Consider the following 19389-nt stretch of genomic DNA (forward strand, 5'->3'; position numbering starts at 1 on the left):
ATTTTGAATGACATGCTTGCTGGGTAGAGGATTCTTGGCTGCATATTTTTTCTGTTCATCACATTGAAGATCTTCTGCCATTCCTTTCTGGCCTGCCAAGTTTCAGTAGATAGGTCTGTCACCACTCTGATAGGTTTCCCTTTGTATGTTAGGGCCCTTTTCTCCCTAGCTGCTTTCAAAAGTTTCTCTTTGTCCTTATATTTTTCCATTTTTACTATGATATGTCGTGCAGAAGATCGATTCAAGTTACGTCTGAGGGGAGTCCTCTGAGCCTCTTGTATTTCCACGTTTACTTCCTTCCCCAGGTCGGGGAAGTTCTCTGCTATAATTTGTTCCAGGACTCCTTCAGCACCTTTCCCCCTCTCTTCCTCTTCTGGGATTCCTATGATACGGATATTGTTGCATTTGACCATGTCGCTGAGCTCTCGAAATCTTCTTTCATGTTCCTGCATCAGTTTGTCTCTTTTTTTTTGTCAGCTTCTTGCTTTTCCTTAATGGTGTCTTCTAAATCACTTATTCTCCTTTCCGCCTCTTCAATCCGTGCATTGGAGGCCTCTAATTTATTATGTATCTCATTTATCGCATTTTTTAATTCTTCATGCCTATTTTTATTTTCCATTCTGTCTGTAGCCATAGTTTCTTTGATGTCCCCTATGTTTTTTTCAAGCCCAGCTATTAATTTTACCATTATTATTCTAAAATCTTGTTCAGTTATGCTGCTGATATCTGTTTTGAGCAGTTCATTAGCTGTCATTTCTTCTTGGAGTTTCTTTGGAGGAGAGGTCTTTCGTTTCGTCATTTTAGTTAGCTTTCCGGCTCTTGTTGGTTTTAAAGACCTGTTATGCTCTCTGTTTCTATGAGCGCTGCTATATCCAAGAAGACTCTTTGACTTTCCAGGGCCTATCCTTTCAGAGAGTGTTTTTTGAATGGTATCCCCTGGTCTCTCTTGTTGGGACCTTGGTTATTTTATTTTCCTATTCGTAGTGATATTTGGGACTCTCCACCTTGTGTACTCTAGCTTGTTTCTTGAGGTAGCCCTGGAAAAGAAAACAGACAGACAAACACACAGGGAGCAGGAGGACACAAACACACAGGCTAATTCAACTAACATGCAAAGCGATATTTGGGACTCTCCACTTTGTGTACTCTGGCTTGTTTCTTGAGGTAGCCTTTAGAAGTCTTTCTCAGTGGAATCTGCGTCCTTTTTCTCCCAATCTCTTGGGTGTGGTACGGTTTCCTATGGCTTCAGATCTTTTCCGTGTGATGCCTGGGCGCGAGTGCAGGTACGGAGCTCCCTACTTCTCCGCCATCTTGCCCCTCCCCTCCTGTGATATTTTGTTATCGCATTTCATGTAGACTAACACACCAGCTATATCAATGATCACTTTATATTCAGTACTCTACACAAATTAAAAGATGGAGAGCCTAGGCATGGATTAAAACAATAATAGAAACTGGAATATACCTGCAGTCTATTTAAAAAAATACACTTTAGGGGCATCTGGGTGGCTCAGTCGGTTAGGCGTCATGATCTCACAGTCCGTGGGTTCAAGCCCCGCATTGGGCTCTGTGCTGACAGCTCAGAGCCTGTAGCCTGCTTCAGATTCCATGTCTCCCTCTCCCTCTGCCTCTCCCCCACTCACTCTCTGTCTCTGTCTCTCTCAAAAAAAAAAAACAGACATTAAATTTTTTTTAAAAAATACACTTTAAATGGATTTTTGATGGAGGAAAATATGCCACGTTAATAGTAATCAAAAGAAATCGGGGCAACTATTATATTCCTTTTGCAAGAAACAGACTCCCGAATAAGAACGTTTATGAGAAATAAAAAACAGCATTACATAATGGTATAGTAGTCAATTATCCATGAAGAAAGACATAACAATCCAATCATCTATACATCTAAAAACAAAACATCAAAAATATGTCAGGCAAAAACTGTTAGAATTGAAGGAAGAAATATACCCATCTAATACTTTAGAAACTCTAAGACCCCTCTTTTAGCAATTGACAGATCAGCAGGCTTAAAATCAGTTAGGATACAGCTGATCTGAACAGTACTATCAATCAACTTGTTTCAGCTGACATTTGTAGAATACTCCATCCAATAAACAGAATGAGCTAGAATTCTATATCTAATAGATATAGCACATTCCTCAGGGGAGATCACATACTGAGCTACACAAGACACATAACAAAGTTAAAAAGGGGAAATCATCAGAATAAATTCTCAGACCAGAGTGGAATTCAACTAGAAATCAGTAACGAAAGAAAGGTGAAATATCGCTCAAATAATTTGAAATTAAAAAACACATTTCTAAACAACACATAGCTATAGAGGTCTCAAGAAACATATTTAATATTTCACAACTAAAGGAAAATGAAAATACAATTTACAAAATTTATTTAGAGGGGAATGGGTAGCATTAAAGGTATGTACTGGAAATATCTAAAATCAATACCTTTGCTTCACCTTTAGGAATGTGGAAAAAGAACAATTTAATTTAAGTCTAAAGCAAGTAGAAAAGAAATCATAATAATTAAAGCAGAAACCAATAAAATTGAAAACAGGGAAACAATAGAGAAAAATCACCAAAGACAAAAGCCGGATCTGTGCCATGGGGCTGTTTGTTACCTTTATGAGCCTTGAAAAGAGAATATTAACTGGAAAACATCTAGTCAGGCTACAAGAGAATAAGATTGATGACACAAATGTAAAATACCATAAATGAAAGAACGGCAATGTTCTCATTGCCATTTAAAAGATAACAAAGAATACTAGAAAACCTTGATGCCCCCAAATTTGGTGATTTAGAATACATTGACCAATTTTTTTGAAAGCTAGAAATAGGTAAAACCCACACAAGGAGAAATAGAGTATCTTAATAAACCAGTATCTGTGCAGGAAATTAAATCCAAAACAGAAAAATTCAAACTCAGATGGCCTTACTGGCAAATTCTACCAAACATTTAAAGAATAAACGATTCTAAATCATTAGTATCTCATTTAGAAAATAAAAGCATTCTAGAAGGCTAGCATTGTGTTAATACCAAACCTAAAATCAGACATTACATAAAAGGGAAACTAAACATAAACATGAGGACAAAATCTGTACTCATAAACATGAGTAACAAAATATTAGTAAGTTAAATCCAACAATGTATAAAAATTATTTATACCACCATTAATTCATATCAGCTTTGCGTAAAGCTGACTCAATATTAGAAAATCAATATAATTCACCCTATCAATAGACTAAAGAAAAATTAATTATGATCATATCAACAGATTTAAAATTTTGATAAAATCAAATATCCATTCATGGATGAATGGATCCATTCATATGATGATAAAATTTCTCATTTGATGATAAAAACTCTCATCATACTAGAAATTGAGGGGAAATAGAAGGGAAACTTTTTTTTATGTTTATTTATTTTGAGAGAGAGGACATGTCAGCATGTGCATTGGGGGGAGGGGAGAAGGAAAGGGAGAGAAATCCCAAGCAGGCTCCGCCCCACCCCTACAGGGTTCAAACTAAGAAACAGAATCATGAGATCATGAAATAAGGAGAAATCAAGAGTCCAATGCTTAACTGACTGAGTCCCTAGATGGGCAACTTATTAACCAGTAAGAAACATCTACAAGAAATCTACAACTAACTTTAAAGTTTAATGGTGAGAACCTGAATGTTTTTCACTTATGAAGCAAGGATTTTTAATTTTTTACCATTTCTACTTAAATCTCAGTGGCAATTCTAACTAATGTGAAAAGACAAGTGGAGGAAATAAAATAAATGTATACACACTAAAAAGAAAGAAAGCTGCCTTTATCCCCAGATGGCATGACTGTGTATGAGAAAATCCCAAAGAATTAACCAAAAAAGTACTGCAACTAATGAGTATCACAAACTGACAGGATACAAGATTAATAGTGAAAAATTAATAGCTTTCCCCCATAATTCCATTAAAAATTATAATATAAAATAAAGATGCCATTAACAATAGCACCCCCAAAATGAAAATTTGGCTATAAATCTAACAAAATATTTATAGGATTTATATATGGAAAACTACAAATCTCTGATGAAAAATAAATCAAAGTTCTAAATAAATGGGGTAGTATTTTTGTTTCCATGGACTGTAAAACTCAATATTGGTAAGATTCAATTCTACCAATCGTATCTATAGATTAAAAACAGTGCCAGTTGAAATATTATCTATTTTATAGATACGAACAAATTAACTCTAAAGTTGATATGGAAAAGCAAAAGATCTAGAATACTCACCATAATATTGAAAAGAAGAAAAAGGTAGAAGAGAAAACTGATTTCAAAATAGTGCTATTTGGGTGCAAAATCAGACATACATACAGATCAATGGAACATAATGGAGAAATCAGATATAGATGCATACAAATATAGCAAACTATTCTTTGACATAGTGCAAAGGGAATTCAATAGGGAAAGGATTATCTTTTCAATAAATGGTGCTAGAACTGGACAACAATATGCAAAAACATGAACATAGACACAAACATTATATCTATGAATAAAAACAAAAGTCAATCATATACCTAAATCTAAAAAGCAAAACTAACATTTTTAAAGGAAAATAGGAGAAAACATAGGTGACTTTATATTTGGTGATACAACATCAAAAGTATGATACATGAAAGTGGAAAGTGATAAATTGGACTTAGTAAAAGTAAAAAAAAAAATCTGCTCTATGAAAGTGAATGAAAAGTCAAGGCACAGACACGGTAAAAACATTTGCAAAACGTATCTGATACAGGAATTGTATCCAAAATATGCAAAGAACCATTAAAACTCAACAATAAGAAAACAAACAACCCAATTTAAAAATGGGTGAAAGAAACCAATTTGACAATAAACTATATTATTTTTTAAAATGGGCAGAAGACCTGAACAGATAACTCATTCAAAAATAAATAAATAAATGCAAACACATGAAAAGATATTCAACAACTTGTGACATTAAGGATTTACCAATTAAAGCAAAAATGAGATGTAACTACAAACTATTATAATTACTAATATCTAAAAAAATCTGATAATACAAATTGCTGGCATGGGTGCAGGTCATCAAGAACTCTCATTCATTGCTGATATAAATACAAAATGGTACAGACACTTTGAAAGATAGTTTGATTATTTCTTACAAAGCTAAGTCTTTCTATATGATCCAGTAATCACACTCCTAGGTATTTACATAATTGATTTAAGAATTTATACCCACAGCCTGGGTGGCTCAGTCAGTTAAGTGTGCCACTCTTGATTTTGGCTCAAATCAGGATTTCATAGTTTGAGTTCAAGCTTACATTGGGCTCTGTGCTCTTGGCTTGTCTGCCCCTTCTCCATTCATGCTCTCTTTCTCTCTCTTACAAAAAATAAATAAATAAATAAATAAACTTTAAAAAAAGGAACTTATGCCCACACAAAAACCTGTTCACTAATATTTTAGCAGCTTTATTTATAACTGCAAAAAACTGGAAGCAACCAAAATGTGCTTCAACAAGTAAATTAATAAATAACTATGGTTCATCCATACAATAGGGTTGAGAATTTTTAAAAAGTTAAAGTGCCTTAACTCAGTTAAGTGGCTGCCTTCAGCTCAAGTTATGATCTTGTGGCTTGTGAGTTCGAGCTCCATGTCAGGCTGTGCTGATAGCTGAGAGCCTGGAGCTAGCTTCAAAGTCTGTGTCTCCCTCTCTCTCTGCCCCTACCCTGCTCGTACTCTGTCTCTCAAAAATAAATAAACATTCAAAAACTTTTTTTTAAAAAACGTTAGCTATCATACCACCAAAATCCATTAGTGAATATTAAATGCATATTTCTTCCATTCAATAAAGGAAGCTTTGAATAAAGTTTATGGATAGATACCAGTGTATGTTGTATATAAAATTGACAGAAGAGATAAAGCAATTCAGCACACCAACATGAAATATGGTACCTCAATAGAATAATTAGGTAAAATATAAAAATATATTAACAGATAATTCATACAAGGAAACCCAGATGGCTAACATGTTAATACAAAATATGCAAGCTCGTTAACCATAAGAAAAATGTAAATAAATCCAACAATGAAATATCACTTTATATTTGAAAACTTGATACTCCCCAGAGCTGACAGTGATGTGGGACTATTGGAAGTTTCCTACACTGCTGATGGGAACGTGCATTGATGCCTCCATCGGGCAGTGTGGGAAATGCTCTGGTAATAGTCATTGAACTGCATATAGAATTGGAAATATAGCAATTCTGTAGAATTCTACTCCTCTATACACCTTATGGGAAAAGTGTATAGATACATGAAGGGACAAGTATGTTTATCAGTGTTATTTGCGGTGGCAAGCATTTGGAGGAGGAAACCTAGTTATCCATCATCAGAAACGTCTAAGTGTAGAATGTAGTAGAGGCAAACTAGGGTACAATGCGGCAGTTAGAGGCAATAGGAAACGTGCAGATACAGCAACGTGGATGGATCTTAAAAGCTAAGTTTGAGTGAGAAAAAAAAAAACAATACCATTGTGTAAATAAAATTTCATGCACACAAAATAACAATTCATAGTTTGCAAGAATGAATAATTCATACTATCTCAGGTTGAAGATCTTGTAAAACAGAGTCAGAAGCAAGTTGTAAGAGCTAGTTCTTTATTGGAAGGTACAATCCCAGAGGAAACTGATGTGAGGTGAGGAAGGATAGGATGCTAATGTACGGTATGGATTAAGGTATGGCCACTGATCTATGATGAGCGACAAAAAGACACAGTTCGGGTCTCCTGTTACTTGTGCATATGGTGGCCACATGACACATTTCTCGATAGACTCTACAGAAAAAAACTGTGCTTTGAATGAGTTAATGGGAGCTTGGTATAGAGAGAGGGTATATTTCTCTCATCTTTTGTCTCCATTGGTCAAAATATACCCCACAGGGAAATAATTCTACTTTGCTTTAGGTTGAGGAAGAATGTTGGCCCCTTGGGAAGTCAGACCCCATGTCTTGTGCTGTGGTGGGAGAAAGGAAAAATCCTAACCCTTGCGTGTCAGATACATATGGGTGCTCTTGGACTCAGTGGGCTGCAGTAAAGACTAAAATGGAACAAGTGGGCAAAAATTCAAGAAAGAAGTAATTGTAGAAGACATGTGTAATATTTTGCACACCTAAAAACAAAAAGTTCTATATTAAATGGATTAAAATGGTTGCTTATGGTGAGGGAAGTAGAAAGAGTGAGGAATGTGGATAAAAAGGAATTAATAAAACAAGAGACTGCTTGCCGGAAACGAGGTTATAATGGGTCATGAAGCAGAGTATAATTAACTTTACCTTCTTCACCTAAATTCAAAAAGAAAGGAATGCAAGGAAAATCCAATAGGTTGTGTCATAATCATCACCAAGTAACTAGAGTATAAAATCCCAAATGAAAAGACTTTACCTGGTAAATTGTTTAAAAAGCACAAGATAACATGTGTCATAGAAGATAATAAGCAAGGGTTTTTCTTATTTTTAATACAGAAAACTAAATCAATATTGGTTTTGTTTACTTAAAAGTATGAATAAAATTGCATGATAAAAGTAACATTTTCTATATTACAAATATTACCAAGAGTACTGGGAAAGGCCAGTCAGGATTAGTAAATCGGTGAATCAAAATAGAGAGAAATTGTTTACTAATGCATTGACAAAAGTGTTTAATTTAAAAAAATATTACTTACAAACTGTAATTCATTGGGTCTTGAGTAGGTGAAAAATTACCTTTGTAATAGAGAAATGCTTAGTATTAGAGTGAATTGAATGTATTCCCTCAAAATGTGTACATTGAAAACCTGATCCTGGATGTGATTGGATTAGGAAGTAGGGGGCTTTGTGAAGCAATGAGGTTTAGCAATGAGATCATGAGGAGCTCTCAGGTTTAGTGCCCTTATACATGGAGGAGGGGACATTAGAGCTTCCTCTCGCTACCATGTGAGGAGGGTACAATGAAAAGGGCATCAGCAAACCATGAAGAGGGCCACACCAAGGGCCAAATCTGCTGGAACCCTGATCTTGGACTCTTCAGCCTCCAAAACGATGAGAAATAAATCCCTATTTTATAAGTCACCCAGTCTATGGTGTTGTGTTATGACAGCCAGATTAGACTGACACATTCTGTTAGGTCTCTTTTGCTGCAAATGACAGAAACTGAACTCAAATGAGCTTCAATTCAATGAAAGAACAGACAAGAGACATTTACTATCACGCTTTACAAAGTAAGGGGTGCAATTGGCCTCCTGCTCAACAGAATCTATAATCTCAAATAGTCTCATAAATGTGGGGTCTGATTTCATATTCTCTCTTTTTCAGTTTCTTGCCACTGCTTTTGTCACTGTGTTGACCTCTCTCTCCAGATTTTCTTCATGGCCAGTGGAGGTAATGTAGCACAATACAGAAGTTGAAAGAGAAAACTGTGCCTCTGGAATTCAGGAAATTCCAGAGAACTCTGAGTAGTCAAGCCAAGATCTCGTGACCAGTTTTGTAGCCACAGGGAGTAGGAATTTAATTCATATTGGAACAACATGACACAGATGAACAGTAGAAGCAAGTCTTTGAATGAAGACTAGAGCACTATTACTAGACAATGGAGAAGTTGGTCAGAGTAAAATAATAATAAGTTATCATTAAAATTTCTTAGTGTTTGTGGGGCGCCTGTGTGGCTTAGTCGGTTAAGCGTCCGACTTTCGCTTAGGTCATGATCTCACGGTTCATGGGTTCGAGCCCCGCGTCGGGCTCTGTGCTGACTGCCAGCTCAGAGCCTGGAGCCTATTTCAGAGTCTGTGACTCCCTCTCTCTCTGACCCTCCCCTGCTCACCCTGTCTCTCTCTCTCTCTCTCCTAGAAATAAATAAAACATTAAAATTTTTTTTTTAATTTCTTAGTGTTTCCATACCTTAACAAGCATTAATCCTTGGGATTTTAGACAAATGAAAATTCCAGGGATTTTGTCAGAAATCTCCAAAATCATGTTATTTTCTAATGTTTATAATTTTATTTGTATTTTTAAAAATGACTGATCATGATAATATGAAATGAATCATTTTACTGTGATAGAAAGTTTCTGTGATATGTTTCAGTTTTTTTCTGCTAAAATTCAAACTAATAATAAATGTATGATTTATTTTTTGTTATCAACAAGTGGATTTTGAGAAGATTATGAATTTTAATATCATGTACAAGTAATTAGTACCTGACACAGATCATTGATAATAGAAAATTCTAGAAGAAGGGACCATGATTATAAAATGCCAACTAGAAATCATTTTATAAATTGAAAAATAACATCAGAAAAATTTATCATTCTTAAAATGAAATTTTAAAACATTCAAAGCACTGATTGCCCTATCTTATAGTTTTGATCTTAACAAAGATACTTGATATAGAAAGATGTCTTTCAGTTTGCAGTGAAATCAGCAGAATTATTTAGTGTCCAAAACAGCTTCATGGATATTAGGAGAACAAATGGTTTCATAAAATCTTTTTTTAAATTTATGATTAAGATTTTCTTTTGCTTGCTTTGATTTTGGTTGACAATGTTGATACTATTTTTGCCAACTGAGATTTTATATTAATTTTTAATTTCATGCACACATTTTTTCCTTTGCATGCCTTCTGCTAATGTGTCTACAAAGAACAGGAGTCTATATCAAACATTCAAACCTGAAGAATGTCAGTGAATATTTTTGCATGATATTCAAACAATACAACATTAGTATTTTTTTGCAAGGATATCATCACTGCACATAACCACATGTTAAATTGTCAATTTAAGGCTTATTTTTGCTTCCAAACTCATTAGTTCTTGGAACATCAGTTATAGGATTAGTATAAAGAATACGATGAGTACAAACATATTAATATGTTTTCTATTTGCAAGAATGAACATATCACTGTTAGCAGAAGACAAGGCACAATTTGTACTTACAACATGACAATGGCTATGAGTCAGGACCAGGTCTCTCCTGACAGTTTATTTCCTAATTTCCAGAAATGTTGGCTATCACCTTTAACTTCTCCTGCTGGGACTTTTGTTTTGTTTTGTGGGTTTTTTTGTTTGTTTCTTTTTTTTAAAATTCTCATTTCAATTTGACATGAATGGGTATTTTCAAAGGATTACTATTTCTCTGTTGACAGTTTATTTTTTATACTTACAGGAGAATTATATTTTCCTATTTCCTGATGTCTGAATTCATTTGTCCCAGAATATTGGATTACTAAGGACATATAAAATTCCTACAAAGTACTGAGAAGGGATTCCCAAATGTAGATGCTAAGTTCTTATAAATCTCTTAAATACTTCCTCTCAAAATAAGAAGCTTGATTCTGAAGCATAAAATGACTTTTTACATTAACAAATGAGATTAGGTTCATGAAACAATCTCATATCTGGTTGTTTTTCCCTTCTCTTACCCTAAAAATGTACTCTATAATTCCAATTGCTATCACCACAGTGGAGAGGTGCTGTTTAGGGTAACTTAGGCTCAGCAGAAAACCCTAATCAATGCATGGATATTTCCATGTTAAAGTATGTTTGATATTATTCTCTATTCAAAATTGCCTTTGATAAAATGGTATAAATTTAACAACTGATTTTCATAAGATATGAAAAGTACAAGAGAAATAGAACTAAGAGCAAGTTAAACAGTTTAAAAGGAATAAACTATTAGTGTCTCCTTATATATCTATTTTTCTCTATTATTTCTATTTTTTATTTATATTAGACAAATCCTAAATGCCTTGACTAAAACAATTCCTCTTTTTATATTACTTAAAAACATTTTCTTTCACTTAGTCAGTTCTTCCTCCAACCAATAATTACCATTTTAGGAAGATTTTATTCACCTCTTCCACTGCTACAAGTTTTATGCTTGATTTTTTTCTGGCCTTCCAAATGATACATGTTTTGTGATAATTTCTCTCCAGGTAAAACCCAAATCTTGCCATCTGCAATGATGTGGATGGAGTTAGAGAGTATTATGCTAAATGAAGTCAGTCAGTCAGTCAGAGAAAGACCAAAACCTTATGATTTCACTTATATGTGGAATTTAAGAAACAAAACAGATGAACATGAGGAGGAGGAAGAGAGCAAAGCAAGAAACAGAGTCTAAACTATAAAGAACAGACTGGTGGTTACCAGAGGGGTGATGGGTGGGGGGATGGGTTAAATGGGTGATGGGGATTGAGCTCACTTCTTGTGATGAGCACCAGGTGTTGCATAGAAGTGTTGAGTCACTATATTGTACTCCTGAACCTAATGTTATACTGTATGTTAACAAAAATAAAATTCAAATAAAGTTTTAGAGAAAAAAATAAAAAGAACTCTTTCTCCTTCCCAAATTCACATCTGAAAATCTACAAGTGAAAATCAGGATTTTGTTACCCAGTAACTAGGATCCCACAGAAAATGTTCTCTGGCTTTTGTGCTTTTCTTTTTCCACTTGGTCAATAGTTAATTACTTTAAAAAAATCTTTTATGGAGCACAGGAGTCCCCAGTAGCCCAAATGTTTTATAATTCTTTTTCCATAGGTCAACTCCTATGCTTTCCTCACATTGACTTAAATTGGTGTCCAGGACCCAGGCTGAAGGCACACAATGCTACAGGAGAGTAAAAGGTTATATAATCAATCAACAGGCTGTTGGAAAAGGTCAGTAATATTACAATTATTAAAAAGTACATTTTCTTTGGAGATCAGAAATGAAGATCCTCAATGAAGAACTAATGAAGTTCAAGTTTGCACTTCTGTGTTTACACATTGCAGGTGGTGCCTGACCTTCAGAAATGGCACATTGTCTCAGATCCTGCATGGAAATTTTAATTTCCTTGAATTGCAGTGGAGCTGTGATACTGCTCTTCCCATCTGTGTACTTAGATTTATTAAGGTTTAGTATTTCAAAATGTGTTTCCCTTCTGGTTCTGAAAATTTCAGGCTTGTAAACAATTTTAAAAAATAAACAAAAATATGCAAAATGCTAAATTTGGCTTGTGATCTCCTTTTTCTAGAGTTGTCATTGGAAACCAATTACAAATAGTTGACAAGGTGCATCACAATAGGAGCCCAATGTTGCCCAATGACTTATTTCTATCTTCATGAGATACCGAAGTTTTGGAGACTGAGTGAAAGAACTGGATTTCTGCATTTTTTTCTTTTGGTATTTGACCATATATTACAAGATATTATAATGAGTATAATACATTTTTTTAAAAAACTATGACAGCAAACCTTAATGAAAAATAAATAAAAATCCTGTGAAGTAAAATTTTTTTATCTGTCTGTGAATGTTCAATATAATTCTGGTTAGCGCATGCAAAATGAGAGAAGGTTATTGTTCTATTTTACCAGCTCAGAGACAGTTTTTCAGTCTACAGTTCCTAGTGCTAACACAGCTCTTAGAGAGAGTTCTAGGCAATGTGTTCTGTTCAAGACAAAGTAAACTAGTGGAAAATGCTTTTGTAATCACACTAGTAGTAAGAGAGAAAGCAAATATCTGAGACCAGCATCTTTCCTAGGTAAAAAGTATAATGAATCTATATGCTTTATCAAAAAATCAAAGGGTTTATGAGAACCATTGAAAGATTTTGATTCCAGAGAGATGGGGAAAAAATGAAGTGAACCCTATGAATGTCCCAGCTTAGTGACCTGATGGAGTTGTCAGGCTTTAGCACAGGAAGAGGGAAACAGACTCTAATGAATTCCTTAGACTGAGAAGGTGGAGTTAAAAACCCAGTGAAACAAAAGCACAGTTTATGGGATAAAGCACCAGAGGAAAGAGAACTGTGCAGACAAAACTACACTGGGTTCATCTCAGGTATGCAGCAAAATACTAGCACACCTCTCAGGTAGCGAGCCAATTACTGATTGGCACATATCCCACATGTATGAGGAAAATACTCAAGGTCAGAGAAAGAGCCACTCCTCGAAAGGATCAGAGGAAATGAGTACTTGGTGCTCACAGTGTTTTCGTCTGACAGACTGGAAAACATTAAAATTTAGGGAATACTGGATAGAACAGTCAGAAGCATTCTACTTTAGTGGTGAGGCAAAATTTCACCACTAGCAATGCCTAGTAAATCAGACGTGAAAAGAAAGATTACTCTTTCCAAGTAACTTAAGAACAAAGCTCCAAAATAGTTAAAGGAATATAAAAAGATCCAGCATCCAAAAAGATAAAATCCACACAAAGCATGACATTCATCAAAAATTAGCATGCATGCTGAGAAACAGGAACTTACAACCAACTGAAGAGAAAAATCAAGAGTCATCAAAACTGACCCAGCACACATGTTCTATAAATATATTAAAACTAGTATTAAAACTGCACATCTATTTAAAAAAAAAACTAAGTAAAATATAAAAGGTATTTTAGAAAGACATAAATTGAACATGAGAGACAAAAACTAAAATGTGTGAAATGCAAAATTTACTCAATGGAATTACTGGCCAATTAGATGGTGTAGAATAAAAAATAAACCTAAGGCATAGAAATATAAACTGTCCAAAATAAAACAGAGAAAGAAAATAACTTAAAAAATGGAAAGATTACTCATGACATCTGGTATGACTTCAAGTACCCTAATTTACAAATAATTGGATCAATATGGGGACAGGTCACAAAAATATTTGAAAAATAATTGCTATTTTTTCCCCAAATTTTATGAAAAGTACAAGTCAACAGATTTAAGAAGTTTAATGATTCCCCAGCACAGGGAAGCATGGGAAAATCTGTACTAATGCATATCAAATACAATTACTCACAACCAAGGTCAAAGAGAAAATCTTAAAAGCATTCAGATAAAAAAAAAGACACCTTAGTGATATATGATCAAAGATAAGAATGACTACAGACTTTTCTTCAGAAAAAAAAAAGAAATAGTGAAGCAATATTTTTTATTTTTTTTAAAATATTTTTTATTTATTTCTGAGAGAGAGAGACAGCATGAGCAGGGGAGGGTCAGAGAGAGGGAGACAGAATCTGAAACAGGCTCCAGGCTCTGAGCTGGCTATCAGCACAGAGCCCGATGCGGGGCTCAAACCCATAAACTGGGAGATCATGACTGAAGCTGATGTAAGACACTTAACTGACTAAGCCACCTGGGCACCCCAGTGAAGCAATATTTTTAAAATTTTGAAAACGACAACAGAAAACCCTATAAGCCTATAATTCTATACAGAGTAAAAATATCTTGGAAAATCAAATCAAAATAAAGGCTTTATCAAGCACACTAAAGTTAAAGAATAATTGAGTGGCAAATAAAAAACCACTATAAGAAATATTAAAGATAATTCTTCAGGCAAAAGGAAAAATGATACAACATGGTAATGTAGAGCTACACAAAAGAACTATATGTACTAGATATGGCAACTATATGACTGAATATTCAAGATTGTAATCATACTATTTAAATATCTTGAACATATAATTGTTTGAAGATGAATAATAATGTAATGTGAAGTTTATAACATATGAACAGTTCAAGACATACAGAAAAGTAAAATATTTGACAACAGTAGCAAATGCAGGGTGAGGAGAAAATGAACTATATTTTTAACATGTTTCTAATGCTATATTCGAAGTAAAATCATATGTGAAGGTAAACATGAAAAGTTAAAAACATGTATTATACAGCGTTTATCAAGCACTAAAAAGACAAAGCAAAGAAATATAGCCAATAAAGTATGTAGAATGGAATTGTAACAAATACTGGATTAATCCACGATGAGGCAGAAAAAAGGACATGGGAAAAAGAACAGATTTCTCACTAGCAACAAAAAGATAGGCCATTCAGAAAATGTCAATAAGTACATTAAATGTGAGTAGTCTAACTATCCAAACTAATATTTAAAGATCAATATTATAATATTGAATTAAACAAAAGCAAGACTTTAAATATGCCAACTACAAGAAATATTTAAAATGTAAAGCACAAGTGATTTACAAGAAAAAGGACAGAAAAAGATACACTACGCTATCACTAACCAAAGAAAGTAGAGTGACTGTACCAATATCAGACAAAGTAGGTTTCAGAAGAAAGAATATTATAAGAGATAAAGAAGTCAGTGTCATAACGCTAACGGGGTAAATCCATAAAGAAACTATAACAATTCTAACAATCATGTGTCCAATAATGGCTTCAAAATACATGAAGGAAAAAAAAAACCTGATAAAATTTCAAGGATAGAGAAACCCACAATTAAGATGTAGAGATTTTAATACCTCTTCCTAAGTAACTGTTAGAAGAAGCAGCTAAAAATTCAGGAAGAAATTAGAAGACTTAAATAAAATACCCAATAACAATCTAATTGAAATTTATAGAATAGTTCAATCCAAAACACCAGACTGCAGATGCATTTGAAATATACACTATAATAAACCATATTCTGTGCTGTAAAACAAATCTCAATAAATGTAAAAGGTTCCAAGTCAAAGTATCTTCTTTCACTACAATGGAATTACATTAGACATCAATAATAGAAAAATCTCCTTCAACTTCCCCAATACTTGAAAACTTAAGTAACATACTTCTAAATAACTTCTGGGTCAAAGAAGAAAGAAAATGAAAATTAGAAAATATTTTCTATTGAATGATAATAAAAAAACATATCAAAATTTGTAGAATGCTATTAAAGCAGTGGTTAGGTGAAATTTCTAGCACTAAGTGACTATATCAGAAAATAACATCAGGCTTCCTTCTACTTTAAGACAATGAAAGAAGAACAAATTAAATGTGAAGAAACAGAAAAAAGAAATAATAATAAAAATCAGAGTAGATACCAATAAAATAGAGGTATAATATTGAAAATCAATAAAAATGAAACCTGGATCTTTGAGATGTATAAAATTGACCTAACCTGATTAAGAAAAGAGGGACAAGATACAGATAAACAATGTCAGGAATTAAAGAGCTGATAACATTGGAGATTCTACCGATATTAAAAGGAGACTAAGAGACTATCATAAGTAACTTTATCTCAATAAATTCAACTCTTTAGATGAAACAGATACATTCCTTGAGAAATATCAAGTATAAAAGTTTGTTTAAATATAAATAGTCTGAGTCGCCTTGTATCTGTTTAAGAATTTGAATTGGTACTTCTCACAAAGAAAATTCCAAGCACCGATGACCTCACTACTGAATTCTACCAAACCTGAAAGAAAGAAAGAATACAAACACCATAGAAACTCTTACTGAAAATTAGGGAGAGAACACTTTGCAAATCATTCTATGTAGTCAGCATTACCATAATACCAAAACCAAGCAAAGAGTTTATAAGAATGGAAAACTGAATACCCATATTTCCTATAAATGTAGATTAAACACCTAAACAAAACTTATCAAAATGTTTCAAGCCTATAAAAAGTTGAATTATATAAAAGAGAATACAAGATGAGAGTGGTTGGCAGAATTTTTTCTCCTCTAGAATCTCTGGAAGGAAAGGAGCCCTGCCAACAGGGGGAGAGAGACTGAGATTTGAAAATACTATGTGGCTGGTTTCAAACATAGAAGGGCTTGAACCAGGAGAGGGAGGTCAAGATTGCGGAGAAGAAGGGAGCTCCGTACATTTCACTCGCCCCCATATCTCACATGGAGAAGACCTGAAGGAACCCTTACAGAATCCAGGAGTTTGGGAGGAAAAGGAGACAGAGTCCACTGAGAAAACCTTATAGCATGAGTGCGAACTGGGGAAGATAAAATCGGGCTGGGACGGGAGACACAGAGGGAGGGGGGAATCCCCCTTTTCTGGGAGCTGCGGTGAGTATAGGGGAAAAAAAAGAAAGAGTGGTTGAAACTGCCAAGACACTATTCCTGTCTCTGGAGAAAAGAAAAACCTCCACTTGGGAAACAGAGGGACCCGGTTTCCTGCTGTCCAGCTGACCCCAGGCAGGACGCATTGGTCCCAGGCAACACCAGGTGAAACTGCTCCTGGCTCGCCAGCCCGACTTGGGGGAGACAGGAGCAGCGGCTTCTGGCTCGATCCCCAGGGGGAAGGCGAGGGGCTTGAAACTGCCTTGAGGGGCTCGCCTGCAAGTTTATATTTTGGGCAATTTCAATGGGGTGTGCGGACTGAGATCTGGAAATGAGGCCCGGCTTGGGATATAGAACACGGCCCACCTTGGCTATGCCCCTGGCACAGGGAGTTTACACACCCAAAAAAGTGAGTTGCAACGCTTGGTTCAAGAAGGGAGTGGGGCACCGCCACTCTTCTTCCCACAACCGTCAAGACAGGGCTCCTGTGGGTCGCACTGGACCAAACCACACCCATCCCTGCTAGAGAGCTGTCTTCTTTTCTTCCTTCTTTTTTTTAACCAGAGCCGAGGCAAGACCAACATGGACGCATTGCCCTGATTAATTCTGGTCACTGGTTTGCTTAAGCAGTCACATTTAATCCATTCTCTAGATGCAAATTCTACACCTACCTACCTTTTCATCTCTTTCTCTCTGGAGTAATCAGACTATATAGTTTCTCTGGAAAGCATCATCGTCATTTCTTTCGCCTCTTCTCCAACCATATTCCACTCTTTCGCTCTTTGAAAAAAGCCTCTTATTCCTTCTGACTGCTCATTTCATTTCCAATTTCACTTCATCCCCGCCCTGTCATTTCTCTTTCTCTATGCTCTTCCACCAGCACTGCATACACCCGGCTATTTATTTGTAGCTGGGAAATATGGTTACATGCTTTAGACTGTTCTTTGCCTATTGGGTTTCTTCTTTTTTCCTTTTCTTTTCTTCTTTTTTTTTCTTTTCTATGTATTTTTATTTCTTATTATTCACCTTCCCTCCTTCCTCTTTTCTCTTTTTCGTTTTCCCTTTCGGTTTGCGTGTTTGTTGCATTTGTCTGTGAGTTTGTGTGCCTCTCTCCCCTGTGTGTTTGTCTGTCTGTTTTCTTCTCCAGGGCTACCTCAAGAAACAAGCCAAAGTACACATGGTGGAGAGTCCCAAATACCACTACAAGTAGGAAAATAAAATAACCAAGGTCTCAACAAGAGAGACCAAGAAATACCATTCAAAGAACACTTTCTGAAAGNAAATCAAAAAAGACACAATGGATTTAAATGACACATTATACCAGATGGATTGGACATGTATATGTTGAACTCTACATCCTGAGGCTATCGAATTCACTTTCTTAAGTGCACATGGCACATTCTCCAAGATAGATCACATACTGGGACATAAAGCAACCCTCAATAAATATAAAAGATGTGAGATCATACCATGCACACTTTCGGATTACAATGCTATGAAACTCGAAATTAATCTCAGGAAGAAGTCAGGAAACCCTCCAAAAACATGGAGGTTAAAGAACACCCTACTAAAGAACAAATGGGCCAGTCAGGCAATTAGAGAAGAAATTAAAAAATATATGGAAACAAATGAAAATGAGAATACAACAATCCAAACTCTATGGGATGCAGCAAAAGCAGTCCTAAGAGGAAAGTACATTGCACTCCAGGCCTATTTGAAGAAATTAGAAAAAGCGCAAGTGCAAAATCTAACAGTGCACCTAAAGCAACTAGAGGGAGAGAAACAAGAGCACCCCAAACCCAGTAGAAGAAGTGAAATAATAAAAACCAGGGCAGAAATAAACGATATAGAAACCAAAGAAACAGTTGAACAGATCAATGAAACCAAGAGTTGGTTTTTTGAAAATATAAACAATATTGACAAAACTCTAGCCAGGCTTCTCAAAAAGAAAAGAGAGAGCACTCAAATAGACAAAATCATGAATGAAAATGGACTGATTACAACCAACCCCTCAGAAATACAAGCAATTATCAGGAAATACTATGAAAAACTATATGCCAACAAACTGGACAACTTAGAAGAAATGGAAAAATTCCTAAACACACATTCACTACCAAAATTCACACAGGAAGAGATAGAAAACCTGAACAGACCCATAACAAATGAGGAAATCGAATCAGCTATCAAAAATCTCCCAACAAATAAGAGCCCTGGACCTGATGGCTTCCCTGGGGAATTCCACCGGGCATTTAAAACAGAATTAATACCCATTCTTCTCAAACTATTCCAAAAAATAAAAATCGAAGGAAAACTCCTAGACTCATTTATGAAGCCAGCATCACTTTGATTCCCAAGCCAGAGACCCAACAAAAAAGGAGAACTACAAGCTAATATCCTTGATAAATGCAGATGCAAAATTCCTCAACAAGATACTTGGAAATTGAATTCAATAGCACATAAAAAGAATTATCCACCAAGATCAAGTGTGATTCATTCCTGGGTTACAGGGCTGGTTCAATATTCACAAATTAATCAATGTGATACATCACATCAATAAAAGAAAAGATAAAAACCATATGATCCTGTCA

The 19389-nt window shown here is 35.0% G+C and overlaps 1 long non-coding RNA gene across 1 annotated transcript in view; it reads left to right on the forward strand.

Annotated features, from left to right (window-relative positions):
• LOC144228960 (uncharacterized) overlaps positions 1–11696 on the forward strand; it is a 32026-nt gene extending 20330 nt beyond the window's left edge. Inside the window, exons 2-3 of the long non-coding RNA XR_013334311.1 lie at positions 8368–8433; positions 11584–11696. This is a non-coding gene — a long non-coding RNA (uncharacterized LOC144228960). The remainder of the gene's footprint in view (positions 1–8367; positions 8434–11583) is intronic.
• The last annotated feature ends 7693 nt before the right edge of the window (positions 11697–19389 follow it).

The sequence above is a fragment of the Crocuta crocuta genome, unplaced genomic scaffold (assembly GCF_008692635.1).
Source record: "Crocuta crocuta isolate KB4526 unplaced genomic scaffold, BGI_CrCroc_1.0 scaffold546, whole genome shotgun sequence".
In the NCBI taxonomy this organism is placed as follows: Eukaryota; Metazoa; Chordata; class Mammalia; order Carnivora; family Hyaenidae; genus Crocuta; species Crocuta crocuta.